The sequence below is a fragment of the Ranitomeya imitator genome, chromosome 4 (assembly GCF_032444005.1).
Source record: "Ranitomeya imitator isolate aRanImi1 chromosome 4, aRanImi1.pri, whole genome shotgun sequence".
Lineage (NCBI taxonomy): Eukaryota > Metazoa > Chordata > Amphibia > Anura > Dendrobatidae > Ranitomeya > Ranitomeya imitator.
Genome location: NC_091285.1, coordinates 34,100,957 through 34,127,026, shown reverse-complemented (window position 1 = coordinate 34,127,026; position 26,070 = coordinate 34,100,957). Strand labels below are relative to the sequence as shown.

Below are 26,070 nucleotides of genomic sequence, written 5' to 3'. Positions count from 1 at the left end.
CTGTATAATGTATGAGGGGATATATACTGTATAATGTATGGGGTGATATATACTGTATAATGTATGGGGAGATATATACTGTATAATGTATGGGGGGATATATACTGTATAATGTATGGGGGGATATATACTGTATAATGTATGAGGGGATATATACTGCACAATGTATGAGGAGATATATACTGTATAATGTATGAGGTGATATATACTGTATAATGTATGAGGAGATATATACTGTACACTGTATGAGGGATATATACTGTATAATGTATGGGGGGATATATACTGTATAATGTATGGGGGGATATATACTGTATAATGTATGAGGTGATATATACTGTATAATGTATGGGGGGATATATACTGTACAATGTATGAGGTGATATATACTGTATAATGTATGGGGGGATATATACTGTACAATGTATGAGGTGATATATACTGTATAATGTATGAGGGGATATATACTGCACAATGTATGAGGAGATATATACTGTATAATGTATGAGGTGATATATACTGTATAATGTATGAGGTGATATATACTGTATAATGTATGGGGGTATATATATATATTCTGTACTATGTATGGAGGAGATACACCGGGTCTGGAGGAGCCGGGCACAGCAGTGAGGGGCAGTACACACAGGGCAGCAGATTGGAGCTGGGTGAGGGAGGGTGAGGGATGAAGGAGGAGGAGGAGGAAGGAGGAGAGCCGGGAGGAGGAGGAGGAGAGGGAGTGCTGGCTGATCAGAGGCCGTCCTGCTCCCGGGCACTCATGGACTTTCCCGGAGCCTCCGGCCGCCGCTTCTGGATAGCTGGAGCATAGACGGGAGAGCCGGCATCTCGGTGAGTGCAGCTACCGGGCACCGCGCCCTCCGCTCGGGGCAGCACCGATGACTGACGGGGCAGTGTGAGCTTGTCGCTGGCTGGCACATCTGGACATGACAGCTGCAACTGGCACTAGTGGGTGCATGTCATTTATCTGCGGGCTCGGGTGGCATGATCGGGCTCCATGGTGTCATTAGTAATCCGTGTCTGTCCTTACTGATCCATCTGTGGCTGCAACTGGCACCTGGCAGCAGAAGCTGGGACATGGGCAATCGTAAGTTCAAGACTCGTCTGTTATTGCAAGTGGGGTGCCAACATTGTATCACACAAAATGGGGTGCCAGCATCATATAATAATAATAATAATAATAATAAGTGGGGTGTCAGCACTGCTCTGTAATAAGTGGGGTGTCAGCTCTGCTCTGTAATAAGTGGGGTGTCAGCACTGCTCTGTAATAAGTGGGGTGTCAGCTCTGCTCTGTAATAAGTGGGGTGTCAGCTCTGCTATGTAATAAGTGGGGTGTCAGCACTGCTCTGTAATAAGTGGGGTAACAGCACTGCTCTGTAATAAGTGGGGTATCAGCACTGCTCTGTAATAAGTGGGGTGTCAGCACTGCTCTGTAATAAGTGGGGTGTCAGCTCTGCTCTGTAATAAGTGGGGTGTCAGCTCTGCTATGTAATAAGTGGGGTGTCAGCACTGCTCTGTAATAAGTGGGGTAACAGCACTGCTCTGTAATAAGTGGGGTATCAGCTCTGCTCTGTAATAAGTGGGGTGTCAGCACTGCTCTGTAATAAGTGGGGTGTTAGCACTGCTCTGTAATAAGTGGGGTAACAGCACTGCTCTGTAATAAGTGGGGTGTCAGCACTGCTCTGTAATAAGTGGGGTAACAGCACTGCTCTGTAATAAGTGGGGTAACAGCACTGCTCTGTAATAAGTGGGGTAACAGCACTGCTCTGTAATAAGTGGGCTGTCAGCACTGCTCTGTAATAAGTGGGCTGTCAGCACTGCTCTGTAATAAGTGGGCTGTCAGCACTGCTCTGTAATAAGTGGGGTAACAGCACTGCTCTGTAATAAGTGGGCTGTCAGCACTGCTCTGTAATAAGTGGGCTGTCAGCACTGCTCTGTAATAAGTGGGGTGTCAGCTCTGCTCTGTAATAAGTGGGGTGTCAGCTCTGCTCTGTAATAAGTGGAGTATCAGCACTGCTCTGTAATAAGTGGGGTAACAGCACTGCTCTGTAATAAGTGGGCTGTCAGCACTGCTCTGTAATAAGTGGAGTGTCAGCTCTGCTCTGTAATAAGTGGGGTAACAGCACTGCTCTGTAATAAGTGGGGTAACAGCACTGCTCTGTAATAAGTGGGGTGTCAGCACTGCTCTGTAATAAGTGGGGTAACAGCACTGCTCTGTAATAAGTGGGGTAACAGCACTGCTCTGTAATAAGTGGGGTAACAGCACTGCCCTGTAATAAGTGGGGTAACAGCACTGCCCTGTAATAAGTGGGGTAACAGCACTGCTCTGTAATAAGTGGGGTAACAGCACTGCTCTGTAATAAGTGGGGTGACAGCACTGCTCTGTAATAAGTGGGGTGTCAGCACTGCCCTGTAATAAGTGGGGTGTCAGCACTGCTCTGCAATAAGTGGGGTGTCAGCACTGCTCTGTAATAAGTGGGGTGTCAGCACTGCTCTGCAATAAGTGGGGTGTCAGCACTGCTCTGCAATAAGTGGGGTGTCAGCACTGCCCTGTAATAAGTGGGGTGACAGCACTGCTCTGTAATAAGTGGGGTGTCAGCACTGCCCTGTAATAAGTGGGGTGTCAGCACTGCTCTGCAATAAGTGGGGTGTCAGCTCTGCTCTGTAATAAGTGGGGTAACAGCACTGCCCTGTAATAAGTGGGGTAACAGCACTGCCCTGTAATAAGTGGGGTAACAGCACTGCTCTGCAATAAGTGGGGTGTCAGCACTGCTCTGTAATAAGTGGGGTAACAGCACTGCTCTGTAATAAGTGGGGTAACAGCACTGCCCTGTAATAAGTGGGGTAACAGCACTGCTCTGCAATAAGTGGGGTGTCAGCTCTGCTCTGTAATAAGTGGGGTATCAGCACTGCTCTGTAATAAGTGGGGTGTTAGCACTGCTCTGTAATAAGTGGGGTGTCAGCACTGCTCTGTAATAAGTGGAGTATCAGCACTGCTCTGTAATAAGTGGGGTGTCAGCACTGCCCTGTAATAAGTGGGGTGTCAGCACTGCTCTGTAATAAGTGGAGTATCAGCACTGCTCTGTAATAAGTGGAGTATCAGCACTGCTCTGTAATAAGTGGGGTGTCAGCTCTGCTCTGTAATAAGTGGGGTGTCAGCACTGCTCTGTAATAAGTGGAGTATCAGCACTGCTCTGTAATAAGTGGAGTATCAGCACTGCTCTGTAATAAGTGGGGTGTCAGCACTGTTCTGTAATAAGTGGGGTGTCAGCACTGCTCTGTAATAAGTGGAGTATCAGCTCTGCTCTGTAATAAGCGGGGTGTCAGCACTGCCCTGTAATAAGTGGGGTGTCAGTACTGCCCTGTAATAAGTGGGGTGTTAGCACTGCCCTGTAATAAGTGTGGTGTCAGCACTGCTCTGTAATAAGTGGGGTGTCAGCTCTGCTCTGTAATAAGTGGAGTATCAGCACTGCTCTGTAATAAGTGGGGTGTTAGCACTGCCCTGTAATAAGTGGGGTGTCAGCACTGCCCTGTAATAAGTGGGGTGTCAGCACTGCTCTGTAATAAGTGGGGTAACAGCACTGCTCTGTAATAAGTGGGGTGTCAGCTCTGCTCTGTATTAAGTGGGGTGTCAGCACTGCCCTGTAATAAGTGGGGTGTCAGCACTGCCCTGTAATAAGTGGGGTGTTAGCACTGCCCTGTAATAAGTGGGGTGTCAGCACTGCTCTGTAATAAGTGGGGTGTCAGCACTGCTCTGTAATAAGTGGGGTGTCAGCACTGCTCTGTAATAAGTGGGGTGTCAGCACTGCTCTGTAATAAGTGGGGTAACAGCACTGCTCTGTAATAAGTGGGGTGTCAGCACTGCTCTGTAATAAGTGGGGTGTCAGCTCTGCTCTGTAATAAGTGGGGTATCAGCACTGCTCTGTAATAAGTGGGGTGTCAGCACTGCTCTGTAATAAGTGGGGTAACAGCACTGCTCTGTAATAAGTGAGGTGTCAGCACTGCTCTGTAATAAGTGGAGTATCAGCACTGCTCTGTAATAAGTGGGCTATCAGCACTGCTCTGTAATAAGTGGGCTGTCAGCACTGCTCTGTAATAAGTGGGGTGTCAGCACTGTTCTGTAATAAGTGGGGTGTCAGCACTGCTCTGTAATAAGTGGGGTGTCAGCACTGCTCTGTAATAAGTGGGGTGTCAGTACTGCCCTGTAATAAGTGGGGTGTCAGCACTGCCCTGTAATAAGTGGGGTGTCAGCACTGCTCTGTAATAAGTGGGGTAACAGCACTGCTCTGAAATAAGTGGGGTGTCAGCACTGTTCTGTAATAAGTGGGGTGTCAGCACTGCTCTGTAATAAGTGGGGTGTCAGCACTGCTCTGTAATAAGTGGGGTGTCAGCACTGCTCTGTAATAAGTGGGGTATCAGCACTGTTCTGTAATAAGTGGGGTGTCAGCACTGCTCTGTAATAAGTGGGGTAACAGCACTGCTCTGTAATAAGTGGAGTATCAGCACTGCTCTGTAATAAGTGAGGTGTCAGCACTGCTCTGTAATAAGTGGGGTAACAGCACTGCTCTGTAATAAGTGGAGTATTAGCACTGCTCTGTAATAAGTGGGGTGTCAGCACTGCTCTGTAATAAGTGGGGTGTCAGCTCTGCTCTGTAATAAGTGGAGTATCAGCACTGCTCTGTAATAAGTGAGGTGTCAGCACTGCTCTGTAATAAGTGGAGTATCAGCACTGCTCTGTAATAAGTGGGGTGTCAGCACTGCTCTGTAATAAGTGGGGTGTCAGCACTGCTCTGTAATAAGTGGGGTGTCAGCACTGCTCTGTAATAAGTGAGGTGTCAGCACTGCTCTGTAATAAGTGGAGTATCAGCTCTGCTCTGTAATAAGTGGAGTATCAGCACTGCTCTGTAATAAGTGGGGTGTCAGCACTGCTCTGTAATAAGTGGGGTGTCAGCACTGCTCTGTAATAAGTGGGGTGTCAGCACTGCTCTGTAATAAGTGAGGTGTCAGCACTGCTCTGTAATAAGTGGAGTATCAGCACTGCTCTGTAATAAGTGGGCTATCAGCACTGCTCTGTAATAAGTGGGGTGTCAGCACTGCTCTGTAATAAGTGGGGTGTCAGCACTGTTCTGTAATAAGTGGGGTGTCAGCACTGCTCTGTAATAAGTGGGGTGTCAGCACTGCTCTGTAATAAGTGGGGTGTCAGCACTGTTCTGTAATAAGTGGAGTATCAGCACTGCTCTGTAATAAGTGGGCTATCAGCACTGCTCTGTAATAAGTGGGGTGTCAGCACTGCTCTGTAATAAGTGGGGTGTCAGCACTGTTCTGTAATAAGTGGGGTGTCAGCACTGCTCTGTAATGAGTGGGGTGTCAGTACTGCCCTGTAATAAGTGGGGTGTCAGCACTGCTCTGTAATAAGTGGGGTGTCAGCACTGCTCTGTAATAAGTGGGGTGTCAGCACTGTTCTGTAATAAGTGGGGTGTCAGCACTGCTCTGTAATAAGTGGGGTATCAAAACTGCTCTGTAATAAGTGGGGTGTCAGTACTGCCCTGTCATAAGTGGGGTGTCAGCACTGCCCTGTAATAAGTGGGGTATCAGCACTGCTCTGTAATAAGTGGGGTATCAGCACTGCTCTGTAATAAGTGGGGTGTCAGCACTGTTCTGTAATTAGTGAGGTGTCAGCTCTGCTCTGTAATAAGTGGGGTAACAGCACTGCTCTGTAATAAGTGGGGTGTCAGCACTGTTCTGTAATAAGTGGGGTGTCAGCTCTGCTCTGTAATAAGTGGAGTATCAGCACTGCTCTGTAATAAGTGGGGTGTCAGCACTGCTCTGTAATAAGTGGGGTGTCAGCTCTGCTCTGTAATAAGTGGAGTATCAGCACTGCTCTGTAATAAGTGGGGTAACAGCACTGCTCTGTAATAAGTGGGGTGTCAGCACTGCTCTGTAATAAGTGGGGTGTCAGCTCTGCTCTGTAATAAGTGGAGTATCAGCACTGCTCTGTAATAAGTGAGGTGTCAGCACTGCTCTGTAATAAGTGGGGTAACAGCACTGCTCTGTAATAAGTGGGGTGTCAGCACTGCTCTGTAATAAGTGGGGTAACAGCACTGCTCTGTAATAAGTGGGGTGTCAGTACTGCTCTGTAATAAGTGGGGTGTCAGCACTGCTCTGTAATAAGTGGGGTGTCAGCACTGCTCTGTAATAAGTGGGGTGTCAGCTCTGCTCTGTAATAAGTGGAGTATCAGCACTGCTCTGTAATAAGTGGGGTAACAGCACTGCTCTGTAATAAGTGGGGTGTCAGCACTGCTCTGTAATAAGTGGGGTGTCAGCTCTGCTCTGTAATAAGTGGAGTATCAGCACTGCTCTGTAATAAGTGAGGTGTCAGCACTGCTCTGTAATAAGTGGGGTAACAGCACTGCTCTGTAATAAGTGGAGTATCAGCACTGCTCTGTAATAAGTGGGGTAACAGCACTGCTCTGTAATAAGTGGGGTGTCAGCACTGCTCTGTAATAAGTGGGGTGTCAGCTCTGCTCTGTAATAAGTGGAGTATCAGCACTGCTCTGTAATAAGTGAGGTGTCAGCACTGCTCTGTAATAAGTGGGGTAACAGCACTGCTCTGTAATAAGTGGGGTGTCAGTACTGCTCTGTAATAAGTGGGGTGTCAGCACTGCCCTGTAATAAGTGGGGTGTCAGTACTGCTCTGTAATAAGTGGGGTGTCAGCACTGCTCTGTAATAAGTGGGGTGTCAGCACTGCTCTGTAATAAGTGGGGTGTCAGCTCTGCTCTGTAATAAGTGGAGTATCAGCACTGCTCTGTAATAAGTGAGGTGTCAGCACTGCTCTGTAATAAGTGGGGTAACAGCACTGCTCTGTAATAAGTGGGGTGTCAGTACTGCTCTGTAATAAGTGGGGTAACAGCACTGCTCTGTAATAAGTGGAGTATCAGCTCTGCTCTGTAATAAGTGGGGTGTCAGCACTGCTCTGTAATAAGTGGGGTGTCAGCACTGCTCTGTAATAAGTGGAGTATCAGCACTGCTCTGTAATAAGTGGGGTAACAGCACTGCTCTGTAATAAGTGGGGTGTCAGCTCTGCTCTGTAATAAGTGGGGTAACAGCACTGCTCTGTAATAAGTGGGGTGTCAGCACTGCTCTGTAATAAGTGGGGTAACAGCACTGCTCTGTAATAAGTGGGGTGTCAGCTCTGCTCTGTAATAAGTGGGGTGTTAGCACTGCTCTGTAATAAGTGGGGTAACAGCACTGCTCTGTAATAAGTGGGGTGTCAGCACTGCTCTGTAATAAGTGGGGTGTTAGCACTGCTCTGTAATAAGTGGGGTAACAGCACTGCTCTGTAATAAGTGGGGTGTCAGCTCTGCTCTGTAATAAGTGGGGTAACAGCACTGCTCTGTAATTAGTGAGGTGTCAGCTCTGCTCTGTAATAAGTGGCAGCTTTACTAGATAATGAATAAGGTGCCAATATTGGCCAAGATTTAGTGAGTGCCAGTACTGTATAATAGAAATTATGATTGTATACAAGTTAGGGGATCTTGTCTTTGAGGGGTCGGAGCTGGCACAGTGATGGTGGTGATCTCACACTATATACAGGTGTAGTAGAGCTGGCACAGTGATGGTGGTGATCTCACACTATATACAGGTGTAGTAGAGCTGGCACAGTGATGGTGGTGATCTCACACTATATATAGATGTAGCAGAGCTCCTCCTCTTGGGCTATCTGCACAAAAGCTGTTCTACCCTGTATGCACACATGGATTTTTCCTTTCTGAACCCTGTTCACACAGGTTATATACAGATGATCAGGTTTTTAAATACATCAGATAGGGATTGCATACATTAGTTAGGACTGCTCTGATAAGGGTATACCGTGAAGATTGGTGGAGCAGCTTAGTATACATTTTTTGCAAAAAACGTATCAACCAAATACCCTGTTTTTTACATCTTTTACTAGCACTTGCGGATTACTGCAACATTTTTTCAAACTGAGTGTTTTTGGTTTTACTATTCTCTTTTGTGTCTTTATATACAGGTGTAGTAGAGCTGGCACAGTGATGGCGGTGATCTCACACTATATACAGGTGTAGTAGAGCTGGCACAGTGATGGCGGTGATCTCACACTATATACAGGTGTAGTAGAGCTGGCACAGTGATGGCGGTGATCTCACACTATATACAGGTGTAGTAGAGCTGGCACAGTGATGGCGGTGATCTCACACTATATACAGGTGTAGTAGAGCTGGCACAGTGATGGCGGTGATCTCACACTATATACAGATGTAGTAGAGCTGGCACAGTGATGGCGGTGATCTCACACTATATACAGGTGTAGTAGAGCTGGCACAGTGATGGAGGTGATCTCACACTATATACAGATGTAGTAGAGCTGGCACAGTGATGGTGGTGATCTCACACTATATACAGGTGTAGTAGAGCTGGCACAGTGATGGCGGTGATCTCACACTATATACAGGTGTAGTAGAGCTGGCACAGTGATGGTGGTGATCTCACACTATATACAGGTGTAGTAGAGCTGGCACAGTGATGGTGGTGATCTCACACTATATACAGGTGTAGTAGAGCTGGCACAGTGATGGTGGTGATCTCACACTATATACAGATGTAGTAGAGCTGGCACAGTGATGGTGGTGATCTCACACTATATACAGGTGTAGTAGAGCTGGCACAGTGATGGCGGTGATCTCACACTATATACAGGTGTAGTAGAGCTGGCACAGTGATGGTGGTGATCTCACACTATATACAGATGTAGTAGAGCTGGCACAGTGATGGCGGTGATCTCACACTCTATACAGATGTAGTAGAGCTGGCACAGTGATGGCGGTGATCTCACACTATATACAGGTGTAGTAGAGCTGGCACAGTGATGGCGGTGATCTCACACTATATACAGATGTAGTAGAGCTGGCACAGTGATGGCGGTGATCTCACACTATATACAGGTGTAGTAGAGCTGGCACAGTGATGGCGGTGATCTCACACTATATACAGATGTAGTAGAGCTGGCACAGTGATGGCGGTGATCTCACACTATATACAGGTGTAGTAGAGCTGGCACAGTGATGGTGGTGATCTCACACTATATACAGGTGTAGTAGAGCTGGCACAGTGATGGTGGTGATCTCACACTATATACAGGTGTAGTAGAGCTGGCACAGTGATGGTGGTGATCTCACACTATATACAGGTGTAGTAGAGCTGGCACAGTGATGGTGGTGATCTCACACTATATACAGATGTAGTAGAGCTGGCACAGTGATGGAGGGGATCTCACACTATATACAGGTGTAGTAGAGCTGGCACAGTGATGGTGGTGATCTCACACTATATACAGGTGTAGTAGAGCTGGCACAGTGATGGCGGTGATCTCACACTATATACAGGTGTAGTAGAGCTGGCACAGTGATGGCGGTGATCTCACACTATATACAGGTGTAGTAGAGCTGGCACAGTGATGGCGGTGATCTCACACTATATACAGGTGTAGTAGAGCTGGCACAGTGATGGCGGTGATCTCACACTATATACAGGTGTAGTAGAGCTGGCACAGTGATGGTGGTGATCTCACACTATATACAGATGTAGTAGAGCTGGCACAGTGATGGCGGTGATCTCACACTATATACAGGTGTAGTAGAGCTGGCACAGTGATGGCGGTGATCTCACACTATATACAGGTGTAGTAGAGCTGGCACAGTGATGGCGGTGATCTCACACTATATACAGGTGTAGTAGAGCTGGCACAGTGATGGTGGTGATCTCACACTATATACAGATGTAGTAGAGCTGGCACAGTGATGGCGGTGATCTCACACTATATACAGGTGTAGTAGAGCTGGCACAGTGATGGCGGTGATCTCACACTATATACAGGTGTAGTAGAGCTGGCACAGTGATGGTGGTGATCTCACACTATATACAGGTGTAGTAGAGCTGGCACAGTGATGGTGGTGATCTCACACTATATACAGATGTAGTAGAGCTGGCACAGTGATGGTGGTGATCTCACACTATATACAGGTGTAGTAGAGCTGGCACAGTGACGGTGGTGATCTCACACTATATACAGATGTAGTAGAGCTGGCACAGTGACGGTGGTGATCTCACACTATATACAGATGTAGTAGAGCTGGCACAGTGATGGTGGTGATCTCACACTATATACAGGTGTAGTAGAGCTGGCACAGTGACGGTGGTGATCTCACACTATATACAGATGTAGTAGAGCTGGCACAGTGATGGTGGTGATCTCACACTATATACAGATGTAGTAGAGCTGGCACAGTGATGGAGGGGATCTCACACTATATACAGGTGTAGCAAGGGAATGCATACATTAGTTAGGACTGCTCTGATAAGGGTATACCGTGAAGATTGGTAGAGCAGCTTAGTATACATTTTTTGCAAAAAACGTATCAACCAAATACCCTGTTTTTTACATCTTTTACTAGCACTTGCGGATTACTGCAACATTTTTTCAAACTGAGTGTTTTTGGTTTTACCATTCTCTTTTGTGTCTTCAGGTTTCTTGGTGGTGTGTGAACATGATCATACAGACTTGTTCACTGTGCAAGTAGCCCATGTGTTCCTGTTTCCATAATTATACAGGTGTAGTAGAACTGGCACAGTGATGGTGGTGATCTCACACTATATACAGGTGTAGTAGAGCTGGCACAGTGACGGTGGTGATCTCACACTATATACAGGTGTAGTAGAGCTGGCACAGTGATGGTGGTGATCTCACACTATATACAGGTGTAGTAGAGCTGGCACAGTGATGGTGGTGATATCACACTATATACAGGTGTAGTAGAGCTGGCACAGTGATGGTGGTCATCTCACACTATATACAGGTGTAGTAGAGCTGGCACAGTGACGGTGGTGATCTCACACTATATACAGGTGTAGTAGAGCTGGCACAGTGATGGTGGTGATATCACACTATATACAGGTGTAGTAGAGCTGGCACAGTGATGGTGGTGATATCACACTATATACAGATGTAGCAGAGCTGGCACAGTGATGGCGGTGATCTCACACTATATACAGGTGTAGTAGAGCTGGCACAGTGATGGTGGTGATCTCACACTATATACAGATGTAGCAGAGCTGGCACAGTGATGGTGGTGATCTCACACTATATACAGGTGTAGTAGAGCTGGCACAGTGATGGTGGTGATATCACACTATATACAGATGTAGTAGAGCTGGCACAGTGATGATGGTGATCTCACACTATATACAGGTGTAGTAGAGCTGGCACAGTGATGGTGGTGATCTCTCACTATATATAGATGTAGCAGAGCTGGCACAGTGATGGCGGTGATCTCACACTATATACAGATGTAGCAGAGCTGGCACAGTGATGGTGGTGATATCACACTATATACAGATGTAGCAGAGCTGGCACAGTGATGGTGGTGATATCACACTATATACAGATGTAGCAGAGCTGGCACAGTGATGGTGGTGATCTCACACTATATACAAAATAGATAGATAAATGATAATAGATAGATGATAGATAATAGATAGATAATAGATAGATAGATAATAGATGGATGGATAATAGATAGATGATAGATAGATAAATGATAGATAGATAGATAATAGATAGATAGATAATAGATGGATGGATAATAGATAGATGATAGATAGATAAATGATAGATAGATAATAGATAGATAGATAGATTGATAATAGATAGATAGATAATAGATGGATGGATAATAGATAGATAGATAATAGATAGATGATAGATAGATAATAGATAAGATAGATAGATATAGATAGATGATAGATAGATAAATGATAGATAGATAGATAGATAATAGATAGATGATAGATAGTTAATAGATAATAGATAGATAATAGATAGATGCTAGATTTGCTAGATGTGAGATAGATAATAGACAAATAAATAGTTAAATCTTGGGTTCAAATCCCACCCAGGATAACATCTGTAACTAGGTTGTATGTTCTCCCCGGGTTTCCTCCGGGCACTCCGGTTTCCTCCCACATTCCATAGACATACTGATCGGGAATGTGGATTGTGAGCCCCAATGGGGACAGCGATGATAATCTTTGTACAGTGATGCGGAATATGATGGCGACATATGAGCAAGTGAAAGTAATTCATACATAATTCCAGTGGTTGGATAGCGAACAGAGTAGCAGATAGATATGATGTGCACAGTTGTGACCTCCATAGATATCTGTGTGTAGCGGTTCTTATGTATTATCTATGTATATACTGTACGCTGTATATGCCCCGGTCAGTACCTGTGTTTTTGTGGGGTACTGGTAATTACCCACTGAGTGCGCCCGTGTTGCGGAGTCTCTGCGAGATGTGGAGTCATCGCTTACATGAGAGATTTCCATTCTGTATCCAGAAGCTCAGTGATTTGCAGAGAATTATAATTGGATGTTCAGGGAGAAGCGTGTGAGCGGAGTGATATTATATAACCGCGCAGTCACTGGAAGCCCCCGTACATATGGCGCGGAGTCAGAGTTTGGAGACTTCGCCTTTTGGAACCGATTGATAATTTATGGAATTAGTTTGTTTCCTGGGACTGACACTGATCTAGATACAACTCACTGCCTGATGTAAGGAGCCATAGTGGTAGAATCTCAAAATAATCCCACTAACAAGTGCAGGAGGAGAAACTGTAATACAACAAAATCCCAGATACATTAGTTATAGTAAAGATAAAGTGGCGAACTCCTTTAAGGAGGACCTGTCACTCCGCATAAAAATGTAATTTTTCTACCTGGTGTGAAAGCCGCTGTTCTCCTGAATCTGACGTTGTTTTTCTTTTGTTCCTGCGCCTCTCCATTCCTGAGATATGGCGCTTTCTTTTCCATTGTCCCCTCGGGGGCGTGGCAATCAAGATGTCTACTTGAAGACCACGCCCAGTTGGATAAAAGGCTGTATTAATATACAGGGAAGAAGGGGGCATATCTCAGGAATGGAGAGGCGTAGAAACAAAAGAAAAATATCGCCGGATTCAGGAGAAGAGTGCCGTTTACATCAGATTTAAAAAAAAAACATATTTATGGTAATTGCAAGGTCCTCTTTAAGTAGATGAAAAACTTATAAGATTATCTTATTAGTTCCCAGGGTATATTGCGGAGTTTGTACTACAGAAGCCATTAAATAAAACGATTTATTGCTTATATACAGAATGTTGCATTAGATTGGGGTGCACAGATGGGAGGAGAAGTCAAGACCCAAGAAGACTGATCTGGGCCATCTAGCATAAAAGTATATGGACACTTTATCAACCACTCTAACCATGAAACACTTGACACTTACACTAAAGAGGGTATTGCCTGAGCAAAGAGGATCTGATGAGCTGCAAACCAACAAATTTCCCATGTTGCGTTTTTTACTATTCAGTCATAAAATTATTTTTATATAGAGCAGTACCGCTTCTGTCCAGCAGGTGGTGCTACACTGTAGAACTTTCCCATGAGCAGCGCCCAGGTGACTGACCGCTCACACTGCCCCTATTGCTGCATCTGCTGCCCGTCTGGTTTGTTTTAGAACTAAAGTGGGGACTTTACTCACTGATTCATCATAGATGACAAATCGGGGTAAGGGTTTTATGTTTCTTAAAATATCTGTTAGACATTTTGTCAGAAGATACATTTAGGTGACGTTCCCCTTTAAATGCACATTTTATAGAGCGCACTGTCATTGTATTTGAATGTATGTGAGATATGGTTTGTGCAATTGCCCATAAAGAGATCACTTAGTGCCAGATCTGTTTTCTGCCTCCGTCCAAATATTATTTTTAGCCTGCCCTTATTAAAAGTCTATTCTCATCTATTGATACATAAGTCTATTTGTTCAGTGTTACAGTCTCCAAAAATAGTAGGTAGTGTTTGTCAGAGGTGCGTATAAATTAATGAAAGGGTATCTATTATCTATCCATCTATTATCTCTCTCTCTCTCTCTCTATCTATCTATCTATTATCTATCCATCTATTGTCTCTATCTATCTATCTATTATCTATCTATCTATCTATTAGCTATCTATTTATCTATCTATCTATCTATCTATCTCTATATAGTATCTATCTATCATCTATCTATTATCTATTATCTATCTATTATCTTTCTATATATCTATTATCTATCTATCTATCTATCTATCTATCTATCTCTATATAGTATCTATCTATTATCTATCTGTCTATTATCTATCTATCTATCTATCTATCTATCTATCTATCTATTATCTATTTATCTATCTATCTATCTATCTATCTATCTCTATATAGTATCTATCTATCATCTATCTATTATCTATTATCTATCTATTATCTTTCTATATATCTATTATCTACCTATCTATCTATCTATCTATCTATCTATCTATCTATCTATCTATCTCTATATAGTATCTATCTATTATCTATCTGTCTATTATCTATCTATCTATCTATCTATCTATCTATCTATCTATCTATCTATCTATCTATCTATCTATCTATCTATTATATATCTATCTATCTATCTATTATCTATCTATTATCTATCTATCTATCTATTATCTATCTATCTATCTATTATCTATCTATCTATCTATTATCTATCTATCTATTATCTATCTATCTATTATCTATCTATCATCTATCTATCTATTATCTATCTATCTATCTATTATCTATCTATCTATTATATATCTATCTATCTATCTATCTATCTATCTATCTATCTATCTATTATCTATCTATCTATTATCTATCTATCTATCTATCTATCTATCTATCTATCTATCTATTATCTATCTATTATCTATCTATCTATCTATTATCTATCTATCTATTATCTATCTATCTATTATCTATCTATCATCTATCTATTTATCTATCTATCTCTATATCGTATCTATCTATTATCTATCTATTATCTATCATCTATCTATCTATCTATCTATCTATCTATCTCTATATAGTATCTATCTATTATCTATCTATCTGTCTATTATCTATCTATCTATTATCTATCTATCTATCTATCTATTATCTATCTATCTATTATCTATCTATCTATCTATCTATCTATCTATTATCTATCTATCTATCTATCTATCTATCTATCTATCTATCTATCATCTATCTATTTATCTATCTATCTCTATATCGTATCTATCTATAATCTATCTATTATCTATCTATTATCTTTCTATCTATCTATCTATCTATCTATCTATCTATCTATCTATCTATCTATCTATCTATCTATCTATTATCTATCCATCTATTCTCTCTCTCTCTATCTATTATCTATCTATCTATTATCTATCTATCATCTATCTATTTATCTATCTATCTATCTCTATATAGTATCTATCCATTATCTATCTGTCTATTATCTATCTGTCTATCTATCTATTATCTATCTATCTATCTATTATCTATCTATCATCTATCTATCTATCTATCTATCTATCTATCTATCTATCTATTATCTATCTGTCTATTATCTATCCATCTATCTATCTATTATCTATCTATCTATCTATCTATTATCTATCTTCATCCAACCATCCATCCATCTCTCTATGTAGTACCCGCACTGGCACATCCTTCTCTGCACTTTTCCTTTCTCAGCTTGTTGTGTGCACACACAGAGATTAAGAAAATAATCGGTGAATGACTTAATGATTTGGGTTGAATATCCGCATTTCCGCTAATTGCTTTGCAAATTAAAATGTAGATTTTTTTTCTAACTCCAATTTAATCAGGAGAACTTAGCTCCGAGGTGTTCGGTGCTACTAGATATTCAGTTTCGGGGTCCGTGACCTATCTGCGTGGCGAGTAATACCCAGGTCGATTGTTGATGCCTTGTACATTCACCATATTTCTGAGGGATCACTATATCGGGGTGTGATGTTGACCCTTAGTCACTAGATATCTGCATATATGATTGTTCCTCTATACTCTCATGTCCTTGGGTTCGCTCCTTTCTTGTTGAGCTGCTGTTTATGGATCCTGACTCCTGTGTATGGCGCCGTAGACAGTGACTCAGAGAGTCTGCTCCTCAGGTCTGGTGGCATCTCATCAGTGTCACCCATCAGTGGCTTGTCCTATTCAGAACCTCCCACTAATCAAACAATGCCTATGAATGATGACTAACTTTTTTTTTTCCTCTTGAAACAGCGCCTCTTTTGGCCATAGTCCATGTCTGGTATTGCAGTTCTGTATGCTAGGTTCCAATGCCAGACACAGGCTAAATATAAGAATGGTCCCATTTCTAGAGGAAAGAAACCAACTTTCTTTAATCTCCTACATCCTTCTTATTGGGATAATTGTCACCTTAGGGCAACCCTTTTATTTTAGACCCTAGGCATTAGAAATTAATTTGATTTGTGTCGCCTTGGTCCAACATTGCGTTCAGTCCCCCGTGGCAGCTGGTCTTCATTTCTGTACCCATCATCCTCGGCAAACGGGAACTTACTAGGCTTCTCAACATCATGGCGTTGTATGATGCCTAGTGACTGGGTCTTAGGCAACGTCATGGCGTTGAATGATGTCTAGTGACTGGGTCTTAGGCAACGTCATGGCGTTGTATGATGCCTAGTGACTGGGTCTTAGGCAACGTCGTGGCGTTGAATGATGCCTAGTGACTGGGTCTTAGGCAACGTCATGGCGTTGAATGATGCCTAGTGACTTGGTCTTAGGTAACGTCATGGCGTTGAATGATGCCTAGTGACTTGGTCTTAGGTAACGTCATGGCATTGAATGATGCCTAGTGACTGGGTCTTAGGCAACGTCATGGCGTTGAATGACGCCTTGTGTCTGGGTCTTAGGCAACGTCATGGCGTTGAATGATGCCTAGTGTCTGGGTCTTAGGCAACGTCATGGCTTTGAATGATGCCTAGTGTCTGGGTCTTAGGCAACGTCATGGCTTTGAATGATGCCTAGTGACTGGGTCTTAGGCAACGTCATGGCTTTGAATGATGCCTAGTGACTGGGTCTTAGGCAACGTCATGGCTTTGAATGATGCCTAGTGACTGGGTCTTAGGCAACGTCATGGCGTTGAATGATGCCTAGTGTCTGGGTCTTAGGCAACGTCATGGCGTTGAATGATGCCTAGTGACTGGGTCTTAGGCAATGTCATGGCGTTGTATGATGCCTAGTGACTGGGTCTTAGGCAATGTCATGGCGTTGAATGATGTCTAGTGACTGGGTCTTAGGCAACGTCATGGCGTTGAATGATGCCTAGTGACTGGGTCTTAGGCAACGTCATGGCGTTGAATGATGCCTAGTGACTGGGTCTTACGCAACGTCATGGCGTTGAATGATGCCTAGTGACTGGGTCTTAGGCAACGTCATGGCGTTGAATGATGCCTAGTGTCTGGGTCTTAGGCAACGTCATGGCGTTGAATGATGCCTAGTGTCTGGGTCTTAGGCAACGTCATGGCGTTGAATGATGCCTAGTGTCTGGGTCTTAGGCAACGTCATGGCTTTGAATGATGCCTAGTGTCTGGGTCTTAGGCAGCGTCATGGCTTTGAATGATGCCTAGTGACTGGGTCTTAGGCAACGTCATGGCTTTGAATGATGCCTAGTGACTGGGTCTTAGGCAACGTCATGGCGTTGAATGATGCCTAGTGTCTGGGTCTTAGGCAATGTCATGGCGTTGAATGATGCCTAGTGACTTGGTCTTAGGCAACGTCATGGCGTTGAATGATGCCTAGTGACTGGGTCTTAGGCAACGTCATGGCGTTGAATGATGCCTAGTGAGTGGGTCTTAGGCAACGTCATGGCGTTGAATGATGCCTAGTGACTGGGTCTTAGGCAACGTCATGGTGTTGAATGATGCCTAGTGAGTGGGTCTTAGGCAACGTCATGGCGTTGAATGATGCCTAGTGTCTGGGTCTTAGGCAACGTCATGGCGTTGAATGATGCCTAGTGTCTGGGTCTTAGGCAACGTCATGGCTTTGAATGATGCCTAGTGTCTGGGTCTTAGGCAGCGTCATGGCTTTGAATGATGCCTAGTGACTGGGTCTTAGGCAACGTCATGGCTTTGAATGATGCCTAGTGACTGGGTCTTAGGCAACGTCATGGCGTTGAATGATGCCTAGTGTCTGGGTCTTAGGCAATGTCATGGCGTTGAATGATGCCTAGTGACTTGGTCTTAGGCAACGTCATGGCGTTGAATGATGCCTAGTGACTGGGTCTTAGGCAACGTCATGGCGTTGAATGATGCCTAGTGAGTGGGTCTTAGGCAACGTCATGGCGTTGAATGATGCCTAGTGACTTGGTCTTAGGCAACGTCATGGTGTTGAATGATGCCTAGTGAGTGGGTCTTAGGCAACGTCATGGCATTGAATGATGCCTAGTGACTGGGTCTTAGGCAACGTCATGGTGTTGAATGATGCCTAGTGAGTGGGTCTTAGGCAACGTCATGGCGTTGAATGATGCTAAGTGACTTGGTCTTAGGCAACATCATGGCGTTGAATCAGGAACACATGGGCTACTTGCACAGTGAACAAGTCTGTATGATCATGTTCACACACCACCAAGAAACCTGAAGACACAAAAGAGAATAGTAAAACCAAAAACACTCAGTTTGAAAAAATGTTGCAGTAATCCGCAAGTGCTAGTAAAAGATGTAAAAAACAGGGTATTTGGTTGATACGTTTTTTGCAAAAAATGTATACTAAGCTGCTCTACCAATCTTCACGGTATACCCTTATCAGAGCAGTCCTAACTAATGTATGCAATCCCTATCTGATGTATTTAAAAACCTGATTTTAAATGCAATCCCTATCTGATGTATTTAAAAACCTGATTTTAAATACATCAGATAGGGATTGCATACATTAGTTAGGACTGCTCTGATAAGGGTATACCGTGAAGATTGGTAGAGCAGCTTAGTATACATTTTTTGCAAAAAACGTATCAACCAAATACCCTGTTTTTTACATCTTTTACTAGCACTTGCGGATTACTGCAACATTTTTTCAAACTGAGTGTTTTTGGTTTTACTATTCTCTTTTGTGTCATCATGGCGTTGAATGATGCCTAGTGACTGGGTCTTAGGCAACGTCATGGCATTGCATGGGAGAGAAAACTCCACCGGTGCCCTGGATGCCAGGCTGAGGATGATGGGCACATAAGTAAAGACCGGCTGCCACAGGGGACGGGTTTGGATGCTTGACACAAATCGAATTGCTCATCTCTAGTGCTATACATTATTGGAGAATACAGACATTTTAGAGGGGAGTCTCAACCACTCGTTAGTTGATTAGTGTCTTGGGTTAAGATTTTTAAGAATGTGGCCAGTAGAACTGTAATGTTTTCCTGACTTTGCCTCAAAAAATTTGAAGGCCATTTCCTCCTCAAATAAAATCACAAGCAAATATTTATTCTTATTTCAAAAATTCTCGCCCGCCATTTCTTAGATATATCTGTCTTGGTGACTACCAATAAGAAATAGCCCATAGGTGAGGGTTGTTTCTCATGGGTGGAGCAATCTTAAGCTGGGACGGCCCTTTTCCAGTGTATTACAAAAAAGCCAAAAACCAGGAGGAGCTAGCCAAAAGGAGACTTCCACAACCCTTTCGCCTATAAAATAAGAATGGGGTAGGATGGTGCAGCTGCAAAAGCCACATCCACATAGGGGGTGCAAAATGCCTGAAAGTTTACAGTAACCTTAAGTTTTTAATGGCAAAATTGTGTTCTCATTCGTTCCTGTGTGTGGCCAGATGCTGCATTTTGGTACCAAGCCAAATGAGTCAAGAAGCATTGAGCATTATTATCCCAATTCAGGAATATGTATTGATGCATAGAAAGGACCCCATTACAAAGGTCAATAAGGGCCCCATCTTCTTAATGCATACCCCAGGAATTAAGTACCGTACTTATATGTACTGGTGATTTGTAGATTTTTGTAGGTAATACCATTTAAAGGGAACCTGTCTGCACATTTTTACCTATTGAGGTTGTGGTATGGTTGAAAAGGCGTTTGTCTCCCAATCACAATGATACCTTTTTTGTAGAGATCCGATGTGCCAGTCATAAGAAATCTAATGTAGAAGCCATCATCAAATCAGGTTGGAAGTGCACTGTGGGCGTGTCAGTTCACATGGGCTTGGCATTGATGACAGTGCACTTCCAATCTCATTTGCATATGGCTTCTACACTAGATTTCTCATCAGTGACACATCGGATCTCTACAAAAAAGGTATCATTTTTATTGGGGGACAAAGGCCTATTCAGGCATACCATACTTATATGAAAAATTCTCGACAGGTTTCCTTTAAAATAATTTTAGAGGTCAGTAGATAAAATTGACACTGGAGCCGGTGAGGGAAATTTTTTAGGCTGGCACACAGTTAAGTGTTCTGAGTCTGGAGGAGGTAAGGTGAAGTGGGAAAAGATGCTTTATTAAGGGAAACAAAGTTATCTAGTAATGTCTCGAGTGAAAGAGGAGAGACACAAAAGAGCGGAAGGAAAATTGCGTATATTTCTCGCTGAGTAGAGAAGAAAGACAAGACGCCCGTTATTGGCATTTTCCACTTATGTTTTCCCGCTATGGTGTAATGTCTTTTCTCGTACCTCTTTTAACTCAGCGGCGGCTCTCGTGTACCCACTGCTCTGTTTACGTTGCTTATGCTGAGCCTTCCATATAATGGAGCGATACTCTTACCGGTGAGCTAATGCTTGGAGTATACGGAGACAGCTGGGCCCTCTATTACTGGGTCTGGTGTGAATGCGAGGGTCAGTAATGCCCGTCTTATCTTCTATCATCCTCGGTTTTTCTTTGCCATTTTCTTGCCATGTTTCCATTGTAGCGGATAAGAAATAATCCACTGCTAGATAAGATCGTGTAGATAACCTCTTCCTCTCCAGAGAGATGTAGGATGCTATGGAGCTTCCCGCACTTTCGTAAGAGAGATTATCTCATGCAACCCTTTAACAAGGTGGCCTCTTCGGCCAAATCCATGACTCATGAAAAATATGAAAAAAAAGAAGGGAAAGGAAGTAGGTTTTTCATAAAAGGACACTTGGATAGTAAATTAAATGGGTCGTCCAGTAAAGACAAGTTATCACCCGTCTATAGGGCGGGAGATCATCTATTGATCGATGAGGGTTCAACCGCTGGGACCTGCACAGATCGTCAGAACAGATCATTTTTATCCATGATAGGGTTCTTCCAGACGACCATAAACGCTGATCAGAGTGTGGTTAGCATAATCGTCCTGATTTTCTAGGATGAGAGAATATACGGTCGCGTGACCCTAGCCTTAGAATGAAGGGTCAGTGCGTATGCTCACGAAGGGTCAGTGCGTATGCTCTGCGGGGCCGCCGAGTGCTGCTCTTCGCTGCAGCCCCATAGAGAATGAATGGAGCGGCCATTACTTTCTAACGGGAATAAAAACGCCATGTCAAGGATAAAAATTCTCCATTCTGTCGATTAGTTCACATCCCGGTCATTAGACGCCCACTGATTCATAACTTTTGTCACCTATCCGCAAAACTTGTTTCCACTAGAGAATCCCTTTAATTAAAAACTTGATATAATTGTAGCGGTAGCAAAATGTACGTGGGCTTTCCAGCAGGCATTTCACCATAAAGGTAAACTAGACAGGAAGTGCTGAACGGATTTATAGCTTTATGGGGAAAGATTCCAAACAACTTGTATTTTACTCATTGAAATCTCTGCATTATTTATGTTTTGGAGTCCAGTGGGCGGTCTTATTCAGTGATAGCATTCAAGTAGGACCTCCCACTGGACTACCAAGTTTAGAAACTTTTAAATTAGTGAAGTATAATTTATACTTAGTCATTCCTCACAATTAATCTTCTTCTCTAAACCATGCTTCCATTGCAGTAGGCGATAGATTCCCTTTAAGGTGGACATGTCACCACCCCTGACATATTTGTTTTAGTAAAGGCTGGCATTCCTCAAGAAATGACCTTTTTGGGTAATCTATTATTATTACAATCTGTTGTACTGTTTCTCTGTTATATCTTCTAGAAATGGGCTTTACTTTATTTAAAGTGAGTGTGTCCCTTCACTGTCAGCACTTATTGAACAATGTCAGACACACCCCCGACTAGTAAAATGTTAGACACTCCCCTAGGTAGTAAAATGTCAGACACACCCCCAGGTACTAAAATGTCAGACACACCCCCGAGTAGTAAAATGTCAGACACCCCCCTGAGCAGTAAAATGTCAGACACCCCCCTGAGCAGTAAAATGTCAGACAACCCTGAGTAGTAAAATGTCAGACACGCCCCTGAGTAGTAAAATGTCAGACACCCCCTTGAGTAGTAAAATGTCAGACACACCCCTGAGTAGTAAAATGTCAGACACACCCCTGAGTAGTAAAATGTCAGACACACCCCTGAGTAGTAAAATGTCAGACACCCCCCCGAGTAGTAAAATGTCAGACACACTCCTGAGTAGTAAAATGTCAGACACACCCCTGAGTAGTAAAATGTCAGACACACCCCTGAGTAGTAAAATGTCAGATACACCCCTGAGTAGTAAAATGTCAGACACACCCCTGAGTAGTAAAATGTCAGACACACCCCTGAGGAGTAAAGTGTCAGACACACCCCTGAGTAGTAAAATGTCAGACACACCCCTGAGTAGTAAAATGTCAGACACACCCCTGAGTAGTAAAATGTCAGACACACCCCTGGGTAGTAAAATGTCAGACACACCCCTGAGTAGTAAAGTGTCAGACACACCCCTGAGTAGTAAAATGTCAGACACACCCCTGAGTAGTAAAATGTCAGACACACCCCTGAGTAGTAAAATGTCAGACACACCCCTGGGTAGTAAAATGTCAGACACACCCCTGAGTAGTAAAATGTCAGACACACCCCTGGGTAGTAAAGTGTCAGACACACCCCTGAGTAGTAAAATCCAGTTCTCGATTTATTTATATTTTTCTACGAGGAATGAAAGGGGAAAGGAAAAATGTAGAATTATAGCAAAATATGCTTCAGAAGTGTAATTTTGTGGGTAATTGAAGAAATTTGGTAAAATGGGAGTGGTGGCTGCTGAATTAAGGTAAGGCAGGAAGAGCAGCTGTGGAGCACAAACTTTTGCGTCAAGAAGAAAATTTCCGTATAGATAGTATGTGTTCTTCTAGCAATTTCCATCATTGCCTGTCTGGATTGTATGATACGCATGTCACTATGTAGTTAGGATCATTTTTAACGGATTTTTGCCAGAAGCAACATTGCTGCATTTAAGTGTTAGAAGCGCTTTAAATTGACCGCTTTGTGCTCCGTTTAATTGGTGCAGCGACTTCAGACTGAAGGGCCTTTCTAATGGTCGCTTCAAAGGCACAAACTGTTTGTGATTTTAATATCAATGAACAATGGGCCCTTTTGTCAAGCATCACTAGTGGCCCAGACCAAAAATTTGCATATCATTTGCCCTGATGTTTTAATTCTTTTTTAATTATGGTTTTGTTTAAAAAAAATCTGCTCATAAGGTGCAAAAGTCAACATTAAATCATCCCTCTTTATACCATCTTCATGGGAAAATAAAATACCCTTCCTAGGACTTTTACCCCCCTACTGTAAGCCTACTATAAAGGGCAAAAAAAAAAGTAAAAATGTCCCCTTTTAACCCTTAAAAATAATCCTAGGGTAAAAAGCATTACTTGACATGCTTCTTAATTACTATGAAAAAAGGGTCTGTGGATGTGGAATAACAAGATAGGACAAGATAATATTCTTTAATGAGAAGGGTCCTCCTGCCAAAAAAATATCCCCACTGAAATTCCTCGGCCAGGTCCAGTTCATTTTCTCTGCAGCACCTCCGCAGGAGTAAGGAAGTATTACATGCTAATCCACCTGGGTCCTTTAGAATAAGAGCTGCGTTTTGTAGATATGCACTGCCCTGGTTAAAGTGGTATCCCCATCTCCAAGATCCTATCCCAATATGTAGTAGGTGTAATAATAATATTAGCAAATAACTTTAATTAGTAATGTAGTATAGTTCTACTGATTTGCTATTTCTCTTCCCTCATATGCAGGCATTGCAGGACCAAGGGTATCCATGATTACGACCACTGATATAGTGACAGTTAGCTAGTTGCTAATGGTTGTAACCATGGATATCTAAGGTCTTGCAATGCCTGCACATAAGGAAAGAGACATAGCGAATCAGAAAAACTCATACTACATTTCTAATTGGAGGTATTTGCTAATATTATTATTAGAACACCTACTACATATTGGAATAGGATCTTGGAGATGGGAATACCCCTTTAAAGATGACTTGTCACTTGTCATAAATCTGCATTTTTTTTACACGGTGTAAATGTCGCTGTTTTCCTGAATCCGGCAATGTTTTTAGTTTGTTCCTACGCCTCTCCTTTCCTGAGATATGGCTCCTTCTTTCCTATATATAAATCCAGCCTTGTTAACCAACTGGGCGTGGTTTTCAAGACCCTACCCACTTGGTAACAAGTCTTGATTTTTCAGACAGGGAAAAAGCGTTCATATCTCTGGAACGGAGAGGCGCAGGAACAAAAGAAAAACATCACCGGATTCAGGAGAACGGCGGCGTTTACATCGAGTGAAAAAAAGGACAGATTTTTGATAAGTGATGGGTCATCTTTAATTAAAGAATGTGTCTCCATTGACTCAAATTTAATAGATCGGGGACTGAAAATAGGTTTACTGAACCTCACAATCCTATCAAGGTTTGGGAAGTAAGAACCTTTATCTGTCTGGTAGTTAATTAAGCTCAGGAGTAAAAGAAGCAGAGTGCCAGACCTGCAGGTCCTGGAATATGCGCCTCATCCATGCTACACCGTATTTGGAGGAAGAGTCTGTGTACCGAAAAGAAAGTAAAAAATATTTAATGCTTTCTCCCGTGTTAGAGAGCATGATTTGTTTGTTGTGTCTATGTAGGTTTTCATAGAAGTTTTATTCAAAAACAGAAGGATATTTATGATCCGCAACATTTAAAGAGGACCTTTTACTCGATTTTTTAATTTCAACTCAGTACCTCTTCTAATTCTCATTGCTCCACTGATTCTGGAACAGTTTTTCTTTTTTTTCTGCGCCCCTCCTTTCCAAAGTTATGCCCCTTCGTAATAAAGGTGCAAATGTTCCATTTAATGAACTGGGCGTGTACCACAGAACTCCTCTGCGTTTTGATTGGCCAGCATCAAAGAAAAAAATGCAAATATACCGCAGAGCACTTTTGTGGTACACGCCCAGTTATCTAACGGAATATTTGCACTATCATTACCCAGGGGCATAACTTTGGAACGGAGAGGCTCAGAAAAAAAAGAAAAACTGTTCTAGAATCAGTGAAACAGCGGCAATTGGAGGAGGTACTTAAATTAGAAAAATCCGGTGAAAGGTCCTCCTTAAAGGTGTTCCTTTTTCACATTGAGCCAAAACTGTTGTTGTATGTGAGCTGTAGGCAGCGATAAGACTAATGTCCTTCTCTGTGCCTGGTAACTGGTTATATGTGTACAGGTGTCGGAACCATAAAACATGCGGTTACAGAATGTAATAAGTCTCTCCGTGCATAATAACTAACGGCCATATGTTTCCATGAACACTAAGTGATAAATTTAAAAAAAATAATCCATCTTTCTTGAAACATTTATTAAAAAATCATAAAATCATTTATTCTACATAGGAGATTTTGGGACCCCTTTGTCATTAAAAGATTGCTGCCAGTAGGAGTAAACAGAGGGTGAGGGTTACAAAAATATATATATATTTTTTTTTTTATTGAATTAAAAAATGCTACTCGTTTCCAAAACGGTCAGTTTTCTTCATTAAGCAAAATAGGTGTTCATAAATACAGCAATGGGCCCTACTAGTGTTTCTCTACTCTGATTAACACATAGGAAACCCCTACTTATGGAGTTGAGCTAGCAAAAAAGGACTGTACCTTTAAAGAGGCTGGCCACTACTTTTTTTTTAGTGATGGCCTATCCTTGTGATAGGCTATCAATATCCAATCGTGGGGGTACAACACCCAGGACTCCCACCAATCAGCTGTTACCGGCTCCTGAAGTTC

At 42.7% G+C, this 26,070-nt stretch overlaps 1 protein-coding gene across 1 annotated transcript in view; it reads left to right on the top strand.

Annotated features, from left to right (window-relative positions):
• The first annotated feature begins 709 nt into the window (after positions 1 to 709).
• Positions 710 to 26,070, top strand: part of SGCD (sarcoglycan delta) — a 639,540-nt gene continuing 614,179 nt past the window's right edge. Inside the window, exon 1 of the mRNA XM_069763505.1 lies at positions 710 to 849. The gene's annotated coding sequence lies outside the window, so the exon portion shown is untranslated. The remainder of the gene's footprint in view (positions 850 to 26,070) is intronic.